Source organism: Mesocricetus auratus, unplaced genomic scaffold, assembly GCF_017639785.1.
Source record: "Mesocricetus auratus isolate SY011 unplaced genomic scaffold, BCM_Maur_2.0 Super-Scaffold_100006, whole genome shotgun sequence".
NCBI classification, from domain to species: Eukaryota; Metazoa; Chordata; class Mammalia; order Rodentia; family Cricetidae; genus Mesocricetus; species Mesocricetus auratus.
The window spans coordinates 72,603,956-72,625,823 of NW_024429190.1; the positions used below are offsets into that span (position 1 = coordinate 72,603,956).

At 39.0% G+C, this 21,868-nt stretch overlaps 1 long non-coding RNA gene across 1 annotated transcript; it reads left to right on the plus strand.

The window, feature by feature from the left end:
- Positions 1–7,149: 7,149 nt before the first annotated feature.
- On the plus strand, positions 7,150–13,696 carry LOC121140889. Its single transcript, XR_005877840.1, has 3 exons — positions 7,150–7,950; positions 8,180–8,280; positions 12,880–13,696. It is a non-coding gene; the product is annotated as an uncharacterized LOC121140889 (long non-coding RNA).
- The last annotated feature ends 8,172 nt before the right edge of the window (positions 13,697–21,868 follow it).

A 21,868-nucleotide genomic window follows, 5' to 3' on the forward strand; every position in this document is an offset into this window, starting at 1 on the left:
AGGGGACATGGGACTGGATCTGGGAGGACTTAGGGCCAGGAGTAGGAGGAATATATGATCAAAATGCATTGTATGAAATTCTCCAAGAATTAGTAAAGTGTTTTTTAAGACCGTCATGCAATGGACTTACTGGTTGTAAACATCTCAACTGATTAGCTGCTACATTAATCTTCATTTAAAGCACTTAATCAAAAGCTCGCTAAAGAAGAAAACCGTGGCAATAGTACTTAGAAGCCTTGACCTTAAGATGTACTTGAATGTTTCAATGACAATGACACATATTCAGTAAGAAATTATTCACTCCGAAAACTTGGTCTTGACTCTAAGAGGTTAGACCAGACTAATTTCTGACATTTCAAGAGTAGGAAAAATGAGAGCAGTATTGTCAACAGCAACAATAAAACGAGCAGACTTTTGCATTCTACAAAAGATAGCTTGTTTTGTCTTCAAAATCCAGTCAAGGGCAAAGGAAAGGTCACTTGAACATGGACATGTGTATTTTTAGCAGAAGTTATGACTACTCATGATTCAATGTAAAATGTGTCACATCTGCATAATAGACTCATATGGCTATTGTGTTAACTGAACTGTGTGCTTTTGATGCGTTCCTATTCATGCTAAAGTGTGGGAACAAGTGATGGAAGCCACGGTCACGGCAATTGGACACACTAGATATCTTTCTTCTATGACTCTGAGTCAGTCTCCACAGTGGATTACTAAACACATTCCAGAAATCTCATAAGTTACTACTGCTCTAAAAATGGATATAATTAAAGATGAGTAAACCTACCGCAGAGCTTGATGTAATCTTTAAGCTAATTAACACAAACTATTTGCAACAGGCTTTTATTCTACTTTTCTAAAGATTGCATATATGTTACTACAAGTTCATAGACCTTACCATTACAAAAAGTGACCCTCTCCCCAGCACACTGAGACCTAGGAAGGAGGTACTGACACTCAGGGAGAGAAGGAGGAGGTAGTTCCAACAACTGCCGTTGTTTACTTTGACCAATGCCAGCCAAAGGGGTGGGAATCCTTTACAAATCCCACTATTTTAAGGGTTTACCAGTAGATTCTTCTGGGTGTGGGAGTCCTAAGATCTGGAACATGCACCATCTAAGATCCGAATGCCCCAACAACAGTGTTTCCATTGCTATGCGACCAGCTGCTTTCTGTGGCGGTGAGAGCAATGATTCATCCCAAAAATTCTCCTTCCTTTCAGGAGTGACTGAGTGTTGCTAAATTCTTGAAAATGGGGGTCCTTTCTTGCATTCCTGAGGTGCTGAGTATTTCTACCTACAGCACGGCTTTTGGTTCTATGTGAGCTTCCTGAAAGAGCTTTTCGTAGAATGTCCTATTTTGATGCTCTAAGAATGCCAGGCTAAGTGCTATGTCAGTCTCCCAAGATTTTGAGGCAAAGTTTAGAAACTGAATTGTTTTTCCCTGATTTCTAGTACAGTGTCACACAAAGGTTATTAATTATTATATTAATATCTGTCATATGTGCATCCTTGAGATTCTATATTCCAACAGCTATGGGGGAGGGGAGGTTTTTAAATCAGTGTTCAGGAAGGGAAGAGGAGGGGTTAAATGCATATTTGGTTAGCTGAACTGGAACACAGATTGTGTGTGATTTGTTAACTTGTATATATGAGAGATACCCCACGTACTTGAAAAAGATAAAAGGTTGGAAATGGATCATGAACAGTGAGTCTGACTTGCTTAGTTACTTGTACTTCCTGTATACGCTGCAAAGACCCTTTGGGTGTATTGAATCATTTTGTTCATTCTGGTCTTAAAAAAATAATATAAGAGAATGTGTCCTTCCAAACTTAGACTTAAAACTATGTTTGCGTATGTTTTTATATCAGGCATTCAAAAAATCACATTTATTTAACATCAAAGAACCAGAAAACAAATTACAGGAGTCACAAAACCCAGCTCACATAGCCTATCTTAGAGATACCTTTTGTCTCATTATAATTTGACCTCGGCTTACTTGAGGAGTAGTTGAGAATATTGCACTTTTTCTTAGCTGTCAAGATTCAGTTGATACATCACAGATCCCTAAAGCTATGTAGGGAACTCTCTCCTTAATTCCATCCACTTCATTTCTAAGCATCTGTAATAGTCACTGCTGGGTTCAGGGAGAGTTTTGCTTGCTCTGAGTGTGAGATCATGCCCTCAGTAATTACAGTGAGCATGCAGTGAAAATATGTGGTGCATATAATGTCAGGAAATCATGCAAATTTTATTATTGTCGGTGAAGTGGTGGCTGGTAGAGAACTTGTCAGTATTTGCAACTTGAAGCCTAATTACCTTGATTTACTTGTAGTGCCATTCATAACCTTGCTGCTGTGCTGTTCCTGACAGCACTTCTGCATTTTACAAGAAAGGAATAATGCCATGTAAATAATTTAAAAACAATAAATCATTCAGAGTGGCTTTAAACCAAAATCTAATGCAGTAGCTGGCTGAGCACTTGCTACACTTGACAGGTACCTGGCGTGCAGAATTCATCTGTGTCTAGGAGGTATTTACTCCTAAATTCCACACAGGCAAAGAAGGCAGATGAAGAAGCCTGAGACCTCAAGCCTTGTCTAACGTCAGGGCCACCCTCTTACCACTTTGAAATGAAATGGAACATGGGAAAATCAAAGTCTATTTAGGATCCTTGTACTTCAAACAGAGATTTGCTGAGTTACGCTAGGCCAATGACTAATTAAGGCTGCCTCTCCTCGCGGAACTGGCTGAGCATCGGAGAGGGGGTATCTAACTTGCCCCGCGGCTGCATTCCCACCTCCTCCACCCCCACATCAGAGCTGGAGGAAAAGGACCGGAAAGGTTGGGAGCAGGGTGAGGAGCAGGGCTGACAGGTAGCCAGCTCCAGGAGGGCAACACTCTTTTCTCTCTGGTCATTTCTCCACGACAAAGCAGACAATGAAAAGCAAAGAACCATCGGAAAAAGCTTGTACTTAAGAAGGAAGGTAGGAGGACTTCCATTGTGCCGGAGGGAGCGTGGGGTTGCCAGCTGCTTCCGGACAATTGCGTTCCCACTGGGTGCCAAGCATGTCATTATCTCTTTTAATCCCCACAACAATTCTCTGAGGTAGGTATGATTATCCCCTTTTATAGATAAGGACAAAACCTAGAGTTAGATTAAGTAATTTGCCTGAGATCACCAGCGAGGGAGTGACTACCAGGATTAAGTGAATCCTTCTGACTCAGGCCACACTCCCAGCATCCTCACTCTACCCCCTCCCCCACAGGAGGACTTCTTTCCTAACTCTGAATTCACTTTTTTTTTTTTTTTTTTTTTTTACCCGCCATTTACAGTGGGGAACTCTTCTGGTGGCGAAAGAACCCGAAGACCAACAGTCTCAAAGGCCTCTGCTCCTCTTCCGGAAGGTATCTTACTAATTCTGTTCTTTCACTTACTGCCTAAGAAAGGGCGCTGGCCTGTCCCTTGACACAGGTTGACAGCACCATTTATTCCACACTGCTTCCATTTCCTAGAGTTGTCCCCACGCCGAGTTGTCAGGCACCTGGGAACCTTCCTATGAGGTTTCCCTTCAGGAAAGATAAAGTGTATGTTTGTTGTTTTTCCTTCCAAAATGCCAACATTTGAATACTTAGTTCCTCGATTAGTGGATCTCAGACTTTGGTCTGCCTAAGACTCACCTAAAGGACGTGCTCCCTAGTCAGTCCAAACAGTGCGATGCTTTGGCTCATCGTAGACATTAGCAAATGTTAGTCTATATGAATAATCTTCAGCATTTTGCGTATTTCCTTCACCAAAGTTGATCCTGGCATTTCAGACTTGACGCTTCTTCAATCTCAATTCACCACTAGCTGTTTCCTTGAATAAGTAAATTTAGGAAGAAAGTTATTACTTTTTTTTAATGTCTATTGGTTTGTACCATGTCAAAGAATGAAAGTCTAACACAACATGTGCCTACTCATGTCTACATGGCAGACTAAGCATTGTGGGTAATCTTGGGTGTGCCAGGTTTATAGAAAAGTGATACGTATTTAGAAAGTGCTTAAAGTTAAAAGCATTTGAAATGCTTCAAGGAAGAGAGGTTTATAAAAATTCCCCATTATCTGCTTATTGACACATGTTACACAAAACAATGGGTTTCATTATGAAGCCTTCATACATGTACATGATGTCCTTTGTCATGTTCATCTCACATTACCATCTGTTGCCCCTCTCTCCAGATTCATTTCTTGCCTTAAAGTCCGTTTGTGCTAAAGGCAGAAAAGCAGACCCAGAAAAGAAACTACTACTTGCTTTCTCTCATATGCAGGATCTAGATTTATTTTAAAGAAAGTCTATTCCTAGGAGAACCAAGGTCAAATGATGGCCTATACATGTAGTCTGCTGAACACTTGTTGGTGCTATTGGAAGCTCAGTGTTTATTAGTTGGCAGTTGCTGGTGAGGAGGCCTGGGAGTTGATTACAGAGGACTTTTGCCTTCTGTGGGACAAGACCATTACCGAAAGAACCTGATGGGTTTTGATCAATGGCCTGTGGTTCTCAAAGTGTATCCATCCTAGGACCAGCTAGTGCAGCAGCACCTGGGACCTTGTTGGAAATGCAAATTCTCTGGTCTCACCTCAGACTTACTCAATCGAAACCTGTGGGCAGGAGGCCTAGGAATCTGTCTCAGCAAGCCTTCCAGAGAGTTCTGGTAAGCATGGAAGTTGTTGAATATAGTTATATGACAACTTTTTAAACAGAAAGTATTCAAAGGTTACAAAGCAGGGCCAGAGAGACCAGAGGCTCAGCAGGTAAAGGTGTCTTCTGGACCCAGTGACTTGAGATCAGTTCCTGGGACCCACCTAGGAGAGAACTGATTTCCACAGCTGTTCTCTGACTTCTATTTGCACACCTCGCTACATGCATGCTTCCAAGCTCATAGTTGTGCAAGCTTGTGTTTGTGGGCATACACACAAACACACGCACACACACACATCCCACAATGTAAGTTTTAAAAATGTTAGAAACTAGCTTTTGACTCAATATTTTAGCTGTGAGACTGATCTACAATCCCTGTTAAGTCTAGCAGGTAGCTTTGCTCTAGTGAGCAGTGAGTCTCAACTCTGACTGCACAGCAGACCTCTGTGAGGGTGAGGGTACAAAGCAACAATAAAGCAAGGCTTGCTATCACACTCTAACATCAGCAGAGGCAGGTGGCTCTCTGTGAGTTTGAGCCTGGTCTACAGAGTCAGTTCCAGGACAATAATAAAACAACATTAACACCGTTAAGTATCAATTAACTATAGGACTTATGCTTCATTAGATGATTCTGTCACTGTGGGGACAGTACAGAGTATATGTATACCAACCTAGATGTTGTAGCCTACCACTACTAGATACATAGGAGTGGGGCTTGTGTGTGTGTGTGTGTGTGTGTGTGTGTGTGTGTGTGTGTGTGTGTATGTACATGCACATCTCTGTGGTATATCCTACTGATAATAGGCCTATGATGATCAGCCTTAGGGGAAATGAAACTGAAGACAAAAAATGATGCTATCAAGAGGGTTGAGGCTGCAGCTGCTAGAACATGCCGTACTATTTGAAAAGTTTCTGCATCCCGATAAGCCTCTCTGCCAATGCAGCAATCCAAATCAGATCAAATCAAACTGAATTAGAAAAAGCTAACATTTAATGATACAATGCTCCAGGGTGTCTTTCCAGCCCTCCAGAGAGGAGACAGGAAAGTGAGACAGGAAAACTACAATTCTATTTTCTGGGAGGTAGTTTAAATATCCTGTGGGAGTGGTCTTGATCATCTCTGTGGGGAGAGGTCATCATTTGGTTGGCTTTCTGAGATGCAGCTGGTTTGGAGAGAGATAGAGGAGGGAGCTTGGGGTGAGACTTCTACCACAACATTCCAGACTCTTTGGTATATGGATGCCAGGGGTTGGAAATGAAGCTTCTACCATAACACTATTTTATAGTACATTCTTTAAAAATAAGAGAACTCTTTTAAAAAGAAAATAAAAGTGTATTATAAATATATAAACCAATTAATGCACTTGCTTAGTCTTGTCATCAAATACTGCACCTTGTGCATGAGTGCCTCTGAAATCTTTTCATGCAAATAATAGCACAGTACATTTGTTTGCATGAGTGTTATCATAGCAGATGAGTGAAGTGTTGCGGACCAACCCTGTAACTGCTATGATGTCATAAGGAGGCCAGCCCCATTATAAACCATGAGACCACAATAGAAGTCATCTGTTATTGATCCTATTGCCATCAAGTGGTTCATACTATTCCAGGTCACTTCCTAGAGATTGCTGGTTCATAGTCTTAAGGTAGTACCCCAGGGGTCAACATTTCTCTGATACTCTGAGCTGACTGTATGGTTGAGAATCTGTGATGGCACTGACTTCCACAGATCAGGTTTGAGAATCACTGGTGAAGATGTTTATGAACTGGGGCATGTAACCAGATGTTTCTTTTCCAGTCGCCAGTTCCCGAATAACCACTCAGAGGCTTAATATTAATTACAACTGCTTGGCCTATTAGCTCAGGCTTATTATTGGCTAGCTCTTACATTTAAATTAACCTGTATTGCCAAGTTGCCTGTAGCTTACCGGTGATACTTGGACATCTTTCTCCTTTGGCAGCCGGAGGGCATCTTCCCCAAGCCCACCTTTTTTCTCACTGTATCTCTACTTGGATTTTTTGCCTAGCCATATTCTGCCCTGTCATAGGCCAGAGCAGCTTTATTCATCAACCAATAAAAGCCACACATATTCGCATTGTACAGAAGGACATCCCACATCAGAGGAGTCACACAATTCAAAGTGCTTGAGCAAACGTTAGAGCCCTTTTGTAAGGTACAATTTTATTAAGTACTGACAGGTGATTCTACCATCCAGCTGAGTCCTTGGGGTCTTGCCGGCTCTTGAAGCAATGTGTGAGTTTTCCAGACAATGAGGCCACTGTTAATGTGCCTGCCTTGGCTTGTTGTGTAGCCTTCATAGGACTGTTGGGCCCACACTTAAATACAGACATCTATTCTTAAATCAATCCCAAAGCTCCATTGGTAACTCTGCTCTGTGAAATGGCAGCGAGTAGTGAATGCATAGAGGCCTTTGAGTTTCAGGGTAAGAACACCAACACTGGAGAGCATGCCTTTCCTTAACAAGCTCCATGACTGGGACAAATAACATAAGCGTTTTGTACCTGTTCCCATATCTGTACGGTACAGTTTCCTCCCAGATTTGAAATAAAATCTGTGTTCCTAATTCCCTTTGTTCCAAATAAAGTAGCCACTGTGTGCTTATATAGTAAATGTACATGTGGAATACATACGTATATTGTGTATTAAGTAACTGATAGTTCATGGCATTGTAGATCTTGATCTTTGTGTCTTACTTCTTTAGCTTATTCGTTTATGAATGTTAATCTTCCCACTTTTCAGTAAGTAATGCTGATGTTCTACAGCAAACAGAAATGACCAGAATTACCTTTCCCCTGTGAGCCAAGAGGGCCCACTTCATCTCTCCCAATAGGAAAATCACAAAAGCCACCAGGTATAGTACAGTACTGCTAAAAGCAACTTTTCACGAGACAAATATGATTGCCAAACAAAGGTAAGATATTTCTCAAGTTTTCTTCTTTGTTCTACTGCTGGATTTCATGATCTGTTTTTATTATGAAGCCAAGTTAGAAGGGAAGGCCGAGGAGGACTTGGCTGAGGCACATTCTTTTCCTCTCACAAAGGTTGTTCCAGATACTGTGTGACTCTGAAAGGTACCATATGAAGCGTATCACACAATTATTACACGCCATTTATCATGTTGGTCTCAAATGCTGAGTTTGGAAACCATGCGAGGATCAGGTTCTAAGTGGAGTACTTAGGAAGAAGACAGATGCAGCCTCTATCTTTATTGCCCCTATGTGCTTTCCCTCTTACGTTTTGAGTTGTAAGTATTCTTTCTCTTACAGTATAAAAGGTTCCCTTGTCTCCTAGTTTGATATTTCTGATGTAAGCTCAAAGAGATCATTTCAAAGTTTCTTGGAAACTTTTATTCCTTTTTGAAAAAAGACTGATCAATAAATACCAATTTTCATTTATGTGACTTTAGCAAATGTTGATGCTCCTTTGTATGATATGCCTGCAGCCTCTGTAGCAGAGAATTCCTTTCTCTTTAGCCGAAGCATGGCCATACAGAGTTAATTAGCAAGTATGAGACCGGGAGAAGGAGATGTCAATCAGACAGAGGTGCACGGAACCCTTTAATTAGCATGAAATGGTAAGTGATGGTTCTCAGGGAAGATGGAAATTTGTCGTACTTCACCAAAAAATGCTTTACATATGGAGTTCAAATGCCAATTAGTAAACAGAGACTACATTACACCACTCTCATTTGGATCAATATACGTTTGTGAAGAATATTTTTTGGTTAGGAAAATTAAAATAATGGTGAAACAAACCATATTTAGAAATATTGCTTTCAGTTGTTGTAACATGAAGGGCAACCCAATTTATAAAATCACATTGTTCTCATCTCAGTAAAATATTAACATTAGTGAGGGTAAATTACTTTAGCTATTGCTAATCATTATTTTAAAAAGTTTATTTTATTTAATAATTTTCAACTTCTATATCATTTATATTTTCATGCATATTTGATATACATGTATATATTTTCATGCATATATTAGATATAAATGTATGTGTTACACACATCGTGCACTGATATTTCATGCTTATAAAGGAAGACTACCTTTTCATTGTGTAATCAATGGCAGAAAACCAGGTAGATGGATTAGGACATTGGGGTCATCTATGTGCAAAGACAACCATACTTATTTATTGACAACAAACCAAGGAGACCCCAGACTAACAAAAACACTTGCAAATCCCACTAGGAGTCCAATAAGAAGGCAACTGATTTTATTCAGTCAGAGAGATTGACAACTTTATGTTGAGACAAGTTCTTCAACTCTTTTATTTATTTATTAATTTATTTACTTTCTTTTCTTTTTTTTTTTTCAAGACAGGGTTTCTCTGTATTGTTTTGGAAGCTGTCATGGAACTCGCTCTGTAGACTAGGCTGGCCTCGAACTCACAGAGATCCACCTGCCTCTGCCTCCCAAGTTCTGGGATTAAAGGCGTGTGCCACCAACGCCCGGCATTATTTTTGGTTTTTCAAGACAGGGTTTCTGTATACCTTTGGAGGCTGTTTTGGAATTTGCTTTATGACTTAGTGACCTTGACCTCACAGAGATCTGCCTGCCTCTCCCTCCTAAGTGCTGGAGTTAAAGGTGTGGGCCACCACCGCCCAACTCTCCAATTCTTGAGTTGTGAAGTATTTAAAGAATACAGTAAGAGAATGGAAAGTAGTGACTTTGACAGTACAATTTGTACAGAATTTATGAGACTTAGGAAATTAAAGGTATAAGTGATTTCTCAGAATCTACTTCCTCTGATAGTCACTTATGTCTCCTGCTTGCCTTCCCCCTCATTTTGATGTTAAAAACAAAAATCTCAGGTGAGGAGAATGTCAAGCTAAGGGGTGAGGGAAGGGAACAGGAATGAGAAGGAAGGAGAAGATGTGTGTATCAGGAAAACCCTTCACCCATGCACCTTGAGGCTTTTTACCTCAATCCAGTAAATCTGACAACCAAGATTAGCAGCATCAATCACAGTCACTGAGCACTCCTCCCATGCCCTAGGTGCTAAGCTAAGCTATGTTGGTGACACAGCAATAAAGATGGTCATAACCAATCTTATTGTCCTAGTGCATCTGAAAAAGACACAGCCTAGACATAATCACAGCTGTTGAATTATTGTAGCCTTATTGTTTACCAAAGGTGGTGGATGTTATTGTCTTCCATCCGCAGAGCCAACCTGGGGGTAAAGTGCTAAGATAGAAAGTTAAAAGATAATCTCCATATGTCTGCATGTGTATATATGCTTCATATATAGTCAGAAATTATTAAAAACTTCAAATTTAGTGTTTCATTCATATCAATGGCAGGCATTATCAACAGACAGAATTCACAGTATATTCCTATTACATCTCAATTATAGCTAAAATAGGGAACATGTTACATATAAATTGTCTATATTTTCAGGGAATGAGGCTGAGACAAGGAATAGAATTCAAAGTCATTTTGAGAGCAATATACTATGCTAATTTTATATATATTTTCTTATTTGCCATTCTAAAACATCTCATAAAGTAGCCATTTTTATTATTCCCAGTTTTAAAAAAATAGGAAAACAGGCACAGCAGAGAGTATCACACAGTAACAGAAGGCAGATACATCTTTCAAATGCATACCATCCTGTTTAATAGCTGAGGTCTAGCTAGAGTTGATTTGAGCCCTGTCTCCTCTCTCTTTACCAATGTGGACATGCCAGCACTTCGAGGAGATTAAAATCCACAGTATTTAAGCACCACTTAAGGGGGCATGTTAGGATATGTCACTTGTAAATAAGCATTCTTGTGGTTTGCTTTGTTATGAATTAATGATAGCTCAAGATATCAGCTTTGCCAAATTTTAATATGCATTCAATAACTGTTTTTATAACAGCTGAAAGCTTGTTCTTAAAAATGTATGAGTAGATAATTATTAAAAATGTGAGCACAATCGTCCAAGTTATAAGACTAATTGCTTAAGCCTTCCATGTTCTTGCCTACACTCCCTTGAAAGAAAGCACACAGGGCAAAAGGTCAAAACACAGAGATGAAGCTGTAGTAGATCAATGTAGTCTTCCAGTGAGGACTCACACTCTCTGGAAGCTTCTCTACTCTGTTTCTCAGTCTCTCCATGCCTAACTTTCCTAACGTTTGTCTAAAATTCTTTATAAGAAACTATCCTAGTGGAGGAATGCCATGGCCATTCTCTATGAAACATGCCCTGGCTTCTTGAGGTCTTCAATTGAGGCCAAGAGGCTGCCCCTGAAGTCAGTACCCTCTGTGTTTTGTGAAACACCAACTCCTCAGCTGAGATGTTTAATGAGTGTCTCAGAAACACCACTCGAATGAAGACAACTGTTTCTGTGGATGATAGATGGACTTGGACAGAGACAGACAGACATGTTGAAAGCTTCATAGTATTCCCGGAATCACTTTATTATTCTTCATTAGTTTTTATGACTGTGCTACCAGACTTGTGCCAGATGCTGGTAGCTTTTAATAACAAAAAATTCAATATGTTGCAAAGCTGTTTCAGAAACTGTTTTCCATGTAGAGGAGAGAAGTTGCCTTGCACGACAAGTGCTTATATTTTATGCTGTAAGACATATGTAAGTTAAGATGTCAGGAGTGGGACGCGTGTGGGATGGGTTACAGTGGGAGTTGAAAGGGAAATGTCTATGGATATGATCATATTTTATCCCACGCATGTAGGACATTCTCAAATAATAGAAAATTATAATAGTGAAAAAGAATTGAGTAGAATTGAAAAGAATTGTGTGTGTGTGTGTGTGTGTGTGTGTACAAACTGACTGCCAATGGGATTTAATAAAGCCTTTCTATAAAGGCATTATCAAGTAAAATAATTTTACAAAGAAATGTGCCTCTTTTTCTTGAATCAAAGATGACTTAGTTGTGATTTGTTAAATAATAGTCTTCCTAGAATCATGACATTTGTTTTAGCAGAAAAGTATAAGTTACATATAAGTATAAATAAAGTCATCCAAGGAGGTAATTATATAGGATAGTTATATTAAGTAACAACAAGCAAAGGGAAGACAAAAGGATTGCTTTATCAGACATAATAATATATTAGTAAAATATTTTATTTGAGATGAAAAATACAGACAAATATCTAAGAAGTAAAATTGTCTTTATTTGAGATGGCATTGTAATATAAACACATGGTTATAACCAAGCCACTGTAAACTGCTTGAGCTAGTAAATCCAGCAAGATTGTGGCTACAAATTAAAATGTAAAATCAATTATAGTTCTAGACTCTTGCAACAAACAAGTCAAAAAGTTGAGAAAGCACTCTCACTCCTACTCAAGCTAAGAGTTAATTTTAACAAAGTTAGTGAGAAACTAGCACTTGGAAATTATGTAACATTCTGTACATGTGAATCAACATTCAGTTTGGCAAATGCTTTCCTAGATATGCTATTAGCATCAAAATTTAAGAAGATGAGTTTGAACTTGTAACAGTTTAAAATGTTCAAAGGATACTGTCAGAAAGCTAAGATACAGCTCCCAGAATGATACAATTTATTTGAAAACTGCATATCTGATAATGACTGTAGAATATCCTACAATTTAATGGCAAAATCAACACCTACCAAAGTTCTTGTCAGATTCTTTATAGACACTAATCATTGAATGAGTGTGGAGACTGGGTATAGACACTAATCACTGAATGAGTCTGGAGACTGGGCATAGACACTAATCACTGAATGAGTCTGGAGACTGGTTAATAAACACTAACTATTGAATTAGTGTGGAGACTGAGTATAGACACTAATTATTGAATGGGTCTGGAGACTGGAGGGAGCTACCAGCCAAAGCACTTTAGAAAAGAACATAGATTGATAATTTGTGCTTCTCCATTTGCAAAATAATGGTAACCACAATGGTCAATTACTTACATATGTGTGTATATGAAATATACTACATATCAACATATAAGTTATGTGTGAATGCATGTTACATATGAACAAGTGAATATATATCCGCATATCATGGGATCAAGAGCTCAGAAATAGACATATAATATGGTCAGTTGATTGATTTCTACTTTCCCTCTCTTCTTCTCATTACATTCCACCTCCATTCTCCTGTCTTGCCTCTCCTATTCTCTCTCCCCTTCTCCACTATCCTCTTCTCTTTTGACGCAAAGCTCAGGATAACTGTGGATGATGTTTCTACAGGTCTGTGCCACAAGATCCAATTCAACTGATGGTCAGTAAAACACCAAGACCATTCAAAGAGAAAGAAGTTCTCAACAAATATATCTTCGACAACTGGAAAGTCACTGCAAAAAAGAATGGTATTAGACAATACTACTTCTCATCCCAATGAAAAGTAGCCTGAGATGCTTAAAGAAACTGAATGTAAAAGATAGAAGTAAAAACCTTTTATATATGAACTGCAATTTTCAAGTTAGTGCTTTTTAGTTTCTCCATAGTTTTATCAAGACATGTGGATGGCATTGTGGGAGAAACATAATCCATGACTCATGTGCATGTACATCACATCCAGAGGTGGTTCCTGGAAGAATATGAAGGGAAGTGATAAAGGCAAATGCTCCACAATGAGAATTCTACTTACTATTCATTATTTCTTTCTAAAGACTTACAGTTTTCCCCTGTATTGAATTGGTTGTTTTGTTGTTTGTAATCAATAGACATTGTTTTCCAGCTTTTATTTAAAAAGTTAAAATTAAAAATATAAAAATATGCATCTGTTAGAATTAAACAAAATAAGACATCATCAGCACCTTGGACTTGGTGGCAGTTTCCTGACCATGTTCCTAAAGTGTTAGCATCAGAATTTAAAAAAGATTAAGTGGAACATTTCACAATTTTAGACTTTTGTACCTCAGGTGCTACTGTAGGGAAGTTAAAAGACAATTCTCAGAATGAGTCCATGTATTTGTAACTCATTTATCTGTTAAAGAGATTGTCCATGCTTTAACTCATCCCTTTAATCCCAGCACTCAAGAGGCAGAGGCAAGTGGATCTCTCTGAATGTGAGGTCAACCTGGTCTACATAGCTAGTTCTAGGACAGCCAAGCTACACAGAAAAATTATGTCTCAAAAAAATGAGAGGGGGAGAGGGAGAGAGAGAATGTAGTGTATGTAGAATATGGGATATTATAATTTAATAATCAGGACATATAAATGCAGTTAAAATGAACAAATACTATAAAAAGATATACTTATAACCAACAGAAATACAGAGCAGTTCACTGTTTATATTCACTGAGGACTTGCAATTCAAAACCACAGAGATAACCACTTCAGTTCACTAGGGAAGTCATAGTCAGAATGTCTGGCAGTAACTGAACAGAAATGAGAAGGAATCAAAACTCTTTTGCTCATAAGGTACAAATGCAAATCAGTGCAATGAGCTTGGAAAGAAGTATGCTAGTTCCTCAAGAAGTTAATATGGAGGACCATCTTATGCAGAATTCCTACTCCTGGGAATCTGTCAGGGAAAGTGAACAGACAGCCACACAAAACCTTGCTCAACATTCTTAGCAATGCCATTCATAAAAATTAAAATATGGAAATAAGTCAAATGCCTACCATCTGATGAGTCAGCAAATGTTTTTTTATGTATATAAGGGAATATATGAAACCATAGTATGAAATACTGATACATGCTACAACAAGGATGAATCTTTAAAATACACTAAGAAAATTTGGATTAAAAACCCATGTGAAATGGGTGGTGGTGGTGCATGCCTTTAATCCCAGCACCGGGGAGGCAGAGTCAGGTGGAGTTTGAATTCAGCCTGGTCTACAGAGTGAGTTCCAGGACAGCCAGGGCTATTACAGAGAAATCCTGTCTCTAACACCATCCCCCCAAACCCATATGATTGTATTTATACAAATGCTCAGAATAGGCAGATACACATAGGTGGAAAGTGGATGACTAGTTGGGTAAGGATGGGAATTCAGGCAGGTCGGGAAGAGACTAAAGGAGTGCTGAGTTTCTTCAGGGACTAATGAAATGTTTTGAAACTGATTCTGTTGGTGGGAAACATGAGAATACGCTAAAACCCATGATACACTGCATTCTAAATTTGCAAATTATAAGATACTTGAATTACACTTCAGTAATGTTATTGCTGCTAAGTATGTAATTGATGAAGCAGGATAGTTTCATCTATAGTTCTAGAATTAAGAATCCAGCCCTCGGCATGTCGGTTTGAGTTTGCTTGTGCAAATAAGCTGACATCATAGACTGCTTTTAGAAGGGAATTTCATTTGGTCTGGATGAAATATGTCCTGTTCACTTCTAAAATGCAGACGCATAAACTTCATTTGTCACTTACCAGCTTTATGAAGCTGATGGTTGGAAAGGTCAAAGGATGTGAAACAGGAGAATACATTCTTTGGCCTTTTTTTTTTCATTTTAAAACAGGTGCACTCAATCCGCAGAAACAGTTGGTGCAATCCTTAGATGCATTTTTTTTTTTGGTTTGTTGATATGTCAGTAGAAAAGACTATTTTCAGAATGTGTTCCCATCTAATGAATTATACATTTACAACTTATTATTCTTACCCAGCTATGAAAACAATCATAGGACATCTCACTAGAATCCTCAAGAGCTGGTGTGAAAGCCAATTCTGTTTGCCTCTTGTCTCCTTTTGCCTGTGAGCCTTTCCAGTTAATAAATCTGAAAAATGTATTAGTCACAGCGGTTTGGAGTCTGCTTTCCTAAAGCGGTGTTTTCAGGGCGCCCTTGTACTTCTGAACTAAAATTTCCCTGCTCCTCGCTATCTTTCACCCCGTGCCTTTCCAGACCTAAAATGTCAAAGTATCAAGCAGATGGAATTACAGTTGGAGCACTGGTTTGATGGAGAATGACTCCATGCTTTTAGCAAATGTGCACTTGTATTATTAAAATAAAAAAAAACCGACAACAGTGGACTATTAACAAAAGATTTGTTGAATTTGGTTTTCTGTCCTAAGTATTATATTTAGATAAAATATTGATGCAGTAAAATAAAATCAACTCTCTGTTGTAGAACCCAGGCAGTTTTAGTAAGCTTGAATTTATTATTATTATTATTAATTATTTTTAAGGTATGTTTTAGAGGAGGAAGATTTTGAGCCCATGTTTACCTTAGTACAGGATTTTTTGTTTGTTTGTTTAATTTGGCCAAAGATGCTGAAGTGTTTCCTCTAATCCTGCTCAATGTGAGAATGATGGTCTCACTGCCTGCTCTTCCTGCATCAAGCAGGGACATTTTGTTACCCATCTTAGAAGAAATGGCTCTGCAACTGCTTGCAGGCATACATGTTGCTGTGATGGACAGAGTGCATTCTTTAATCTTTTGTTTTTGTATCTTCACTTCACATTGCTGTGTGTAGATAGGGAGGGCATAGGATGTGTTCTGGAAAAGCAAGTGACCAGGCACAGGTCTCTAGGCTTCCATCGATGGCTCTGCCACTGACTCTCCTCCCTAGTACTTAATTCTGTATTTGTACTATTTCCTTCACTGAACAAATATTTTTCATTACATACTATACATATGATATTGTCTAGATGCCTGAGCTTGTTGGATCGTGGCTTCCTCATCTGTAAAATTAAATATGAAATATGAGTAGTAACTATGACAATTTATAGTGCTGATCTATTCTCCACAAATCCTCAAATCTGAATCTTTTCTTCATACTTGCACCATTTTCCCTATTATTCCTTCTGTCTGAGATGACTCATATTGTTGTATGGGGTTGATTAAACATTAAAGCTAAACTGTCTTAAACTTAACCATGCCATTTTTGTCCTTGTTCCTGCTCCTTTTCTTATTGTTTTCTCTTTCTCTTCTACAGTATTTGTGGTTGAATCAAGAGCCTCACACATGCTAGACAAGCACTTTGCCCTTAAACCTTATTCCAGCCCTCTTTTTACTTTTATTTGTTTGAGTCAGAATCCTATTAAGGTATTCAGGCTAGCCTTGGACTCTCTTCAAACCCTAGGCTGGCTTTTAACTCATTCTATAGCCTGAATTGACCTTGGACTCACTCTGTAGCCTAGGTTGGCCTTGACTTTGCCATTCTTTTGCATTGTCTTCCAAGTAGTTGGGATTAAAGGTCTATCCCACTCCTCACAGCTTGAACATGGTTTCAAGTAAACAGTGCATGTATGCATTGCATGCTTTTCTTCATTTGTATGTGTATGTTCTTAACATGATATCAAGATAATCAGTGGACATATAGCATTAGATGATTTATGATGTACTGGCATAATTCTATAGTGCTTGAAAATTCCTTCTAGTCTGCATAAAGGGTGATTTTTTATGTTGAAAAATAGATCTGATTATACAGATTATTATATTTATTATCCTTTGCAAGTGAAAGCAATGGCTATATACACATGGTTTCTGAGGTGTTCCAGTAGTCAGTTCTTGACTGCAGATGCAGGAACATCACTGGACATGAGCCATCCTGTAATGCTCCTCATGACAATGCTTATCCCTGCTTCAGCCTTGCTCAGAGCCAATACTCTTCCTTACAGTGGGAGCTGAATTCCAGAAGTAGCTCTTTCCTCTCCTCTACTCCCATTGGGAATGCAAGTGGCTAAAAGGACATACCTGCCTGAGCCTACATCTTTCCCTGTCAACAAGGTCTCTATGACCCTCATCATCACTGCAGGTGAATGTACCATGGCTGAGGGATGGCCAGAAAGGGAAAGAGGACAGGTGTGTGAACTACAGAGGGAAAAGAAGAGTGGACTCAGACTTGGAATCTGCCTTAACTGTTCATTATATCCTACATGTTTCTGTGAGTGCCCCCCACCCCATTATTGAAGGAACAAAGAAAGACACAAGATTTATCCATAAATCCTAAGCAAAATATTTTAGTTTAGTTCAAATCAACCTTGGATTCCCTCCACCCCTTCTTTATGTATCCTTCCATCTGATTAGAGTTTAACGCTACATCACATCATGTTCTTATGTTTAGTTCTGGTTGCTTCTAATCCCCAACTTCCACAGGGTATTTTACCTAGCCTATGAACCTGTTCTGGGATCCTTCTTATCCCTTTTCTCTCTTTATAATCCAAATCGACAGGAATCCCATGTGTTTCAAGAAGTGCTGTGCTGATGTAAGTAACTTAATTAATTGATCATATTTTTGATGGTCCATTTTCTAACTCAAATGCCCTTTCTTACAGATAACCAGAGGCTTAATCATATTTACATACAACTTTGCTGCTCAAAATGTAATCAACAGGAAAACAGCTCCCATACTTAGACAGAAATGACTGCTCGGATTTTAGGGAGGTTCATCTATGAGGCAATCTTGATCCTGCCCACTCTGTTTGAATTTCTCTCATTCTGATTCCAGTTGCACTGTTCCAGTTACCTTCACCACAGAGTACAAAATCCTTCTCCTCTACCAAGAAGGCCAACATTTTAAAATACTCCTCCCCCTTTCCTATTTACTAAAGTCAACAAGAGGGAGATTAACAGATGAGAAGCATCACAGAAGCCTTGCTCGATGGTACTGTTGAAATCGTCAGAAACCCGAGTTTTCAGTAATCATTTAAGACAACAATTATTTCAGTAGGAATAGCTAGGAGTAGGGGCTAGAAGAGTTCAGATTCAAAACAACAAAGTTATTTTAAGGAGCAACACTAATGATCCTTGGCTGGAACTCCAGGTAGGCTGCCAGGGGAGCTTTTGGTTGGCAGGCTTGATGCCCTTCAAACCATACCATATTATGACTTGCACCTGTGGGAAATGCTGATCCTGTAGAGAACCTGAGGCAAAGGAGAAATGGGGCTGGATGTTGCACTCCAGTTGGACACACTCAGACAGGAGCACCACCCACAGGAAGCCAGGCTAAACGCATTTCTCAGAGAGAAGTGAAGCAGAACAGCCTATGGCTAAGACATCCATCCAAGGTCAGAAGAGACAACAGTCAAGGTGGTCTGGGAAAAAGGTCAGATCAGCACTGTAGCAAAGGCAGAGTTTGTAAGTGATAGGTTAGAAACTGCTTGGGGGTAAGCCCAGCTGGTTCTGGCCTAACCTTCTTAACAGTGTGACAGGAAGTTGACTGTCATTTGCTGTCTTGGATGCAGACCTTATTGTTTAAAGAACCTGTGGGTGAAAAGTAAGTTGAATAACCATGTATACTTTAATGGTCAATGTTGTGGTTTGAATGAGAAGGGCCCCACACATGCATATTTTTGAATACTTAGTTCTCAAATGGTTTCACCATTAGGGAAGAATTAGGAGATATGGTATTGTTAGAGGAGATGTCAGCGGGTGAAGTCTTTGAAGTTTGAAAACACTTGCTCCATCCCCAGTTAGTGTCTCCGCCTTGTAGTTGTGTCTGAAATTGTGAGCTATCAGCTGCTGTCCAAACGCCACGTCTGCCTGCCTCCTGCTATGTTCCCAGCGATGCTGGTCATACACTCCTAACCCTTTGAAACTATAAGCCCCCAATAAATTCTTTCTTCTATAAGTTGCCTTATTGTGTCTTATCACAGCAATAGAAAAGTGACTAAGATAGTCAACAAATCGTTAGAGCCTGTAATAGAAAAACATTCAAATATTTGATAAAATTAACATAATTCTTCACTCTTGAATAACTACGCAGGCTAAACTTCCGGAAAGCAGCCTAAGCATTAATGTTATCTTTAATTATGTTTTAGACTGCTTTAAATAAACAGATTCTTCCTCATATATAAGTAATTATTTGTGAAATTTTACATGTTGTAGGCTAATTAGAATGATTGTCAACAGTTACATTGTTCAGATTGGCTCTATTCTGACAATGATTCAAGGGAATTACTGGATTCTTAGTTGAAGAAGGAGACAATACTGTTAAAATATATTTTAAAAAATCCAAGAACTGACTTGCGCTGTGTGTACTTTTTGAAATATATAATGTAAATGGATATATTATAAAAAAGGATAAATAATTGTAGTTGGCTTTTTCTCTTTTGGGGGACCACCACCAACCTCCAAATAAAGACATGGAGACTTCTTATTCTTTGTTACAAATGCCAGGCCTCAGTTTAGGTCTGATTGTAGCCAGCTTTTCTAACTTAAATTATCCTGTTTCTCTTTTGTCTATGTTTTGGCTTGGGGCTTTTTCCCTCTCTTTCCTTATTTCTGTATGTACTACTTTCCTGCTTCCTCCGTGGCTGGCTAGCTGGCTGGGTGGCTTGGAGGCTGGTTCCGGTGCCCCTGTCTTCTCTTCTTTCATTCCTCTCCTCATTCTGTATTTCTTTGCCCCCTGGCTTTGTCTAACCTCTCTCTGCCTAGCTATTGGCTGTTCAGGTTTTTATTAGACCAATCAGGTGCAGGCAAGGCAGTCAAGTGAAACAGATGCAAAATATCTTTACATAACTAAACACACATCCCTACATCATTAAACAAATACAGCATAAACAAAAGTAACACACCTTTACACAGTTAAAATAATAGTCTGGCAGCATAAACAAGTGTAGCACATCTTTGCCTAGTTAAAATAATTTCCACAAGGAAACAACTGTCTTGCTCTCTAGAGTGAACATTAAGAAAGGCTTTCAAAGTATTTTGTTATCAATTTTTATTATTATCCCTTTAAGGAGTTTCTCCAAGTCCAGTGATTGTTTCACGAAACCAAACTGTAGAAGAGAAGAAAATATTACAATACATGGTTCCTTATGCATAGCATAGTAGAAGGTGGACTGATTTAATACTACTAATGCATTTAGCTCCTGATACACCTACAGAGAGCCCCACTTCAAAGATGTGGTCTTCGTGTTGTTACAGTGTCCCTTGCAGCCGCTGCCCTTGTGTAGCTGTCCCGACCATCTGATTCTATCATGCAAACTCAGTGATACTACCACTGATGGCCTGGGAAAAAGCCATCTTCAAAGAAATTTAAAAAAATTTAGGGCAGCAGTAACTTAGAAAAACAAGATGTGCAGTGGTGATTATATACAGAATATGGAACTGACAGTAGGCGTTCTGAGTAGCCATGGCAAAGAGTAGGAAGAAGGGTTGGACAATTAGAGAAATGAAGATCTCAATGAAGTGGTGGCTATAAAGGAAATAAATGTGTTATCTTTTAACATGGTTACCTAAGTATGTATTTGCTAATATCTACTTAAGTGTATACTTGCAGTGCTTACTGCCAACACTGTAGAAATATCTACACTTTAAAGAGATGTTGGCTTTTTAATGTTTATGTATGTATACCATGCACATGGGGGTGTCCACGGAGGTTAGAAGAGGTGTTGGATCCCCCAGAACTGGAGGTACTTGTGAGTCCTGTCTCCCCCCTATCCCCCTCCTCCACCAGTGGGTGCTGAGAGCCAGCTCCTTTTGGAAGAGTGGTGAGCACTGTTAAGGAGTGAGACACTGTTCATGTCTCCTGCCCCACCCTTCTATTTTTTTTAAGGCACGTTTTCCACTTCATTTTCTTTCTCCTCATAGCAGAGGCTTTCTTCAGGTCCCAAGGACCCAGCTCCTTATATTCAGCCATTCCCAACTTGAGAAAAACAATTCCTAATAGTGTTTCTGTGGATGCTACAGCTCAGGCGGTGATGTAGCTTCACACATGGTTTGGGATGTACCCAAGACACTTGGTTCAGAGATGGTCCCAGAAGCCATGGCTGCTACTGCATTTCAAATAAGGAATATCTTAGTGTCTGTCCCTGGGCATGAATAAAGGCCATCCATCCCTGTAGTGAAAAGGCTGGAGTCTTTTTTGGCATGGCAGTTGATTTTTTTCCTCCTCTTCCTTTTCTTTATCTCTCTTTTCAGCAGGACTCTATATTGGCTACTGAAATTGACAATATTTTGTGTTTGGATGATGACAACAGGAGCATTTTGCTTTGTTTGTGAAAAGCTTAGTTTTATCCACAAATCATATTCTTAGGTATCAGTATGTTTAGTGGTCAATATGTTTGGTGAACACTGTTGTTTATTATATCTGAACTTTCCTAAAAATAATATCTCATCTTTCGTTTTCATTTGAAAATTAAACTGCTGACAGTAACCATTTTTTCCTATAATGGTTACAGTTTATATCCGAAGCACATTGAGAACTTTCTGTTTCTTGATAAAGTAACATCTTTGTTCCAAATTAACACTTCAATTTTCATTGCCACATTGTTACTTACAAATCATACCATAATGCTGGCAAATTTAATCCAATTTTAATGTGGCTAACTGGCCATCTGGG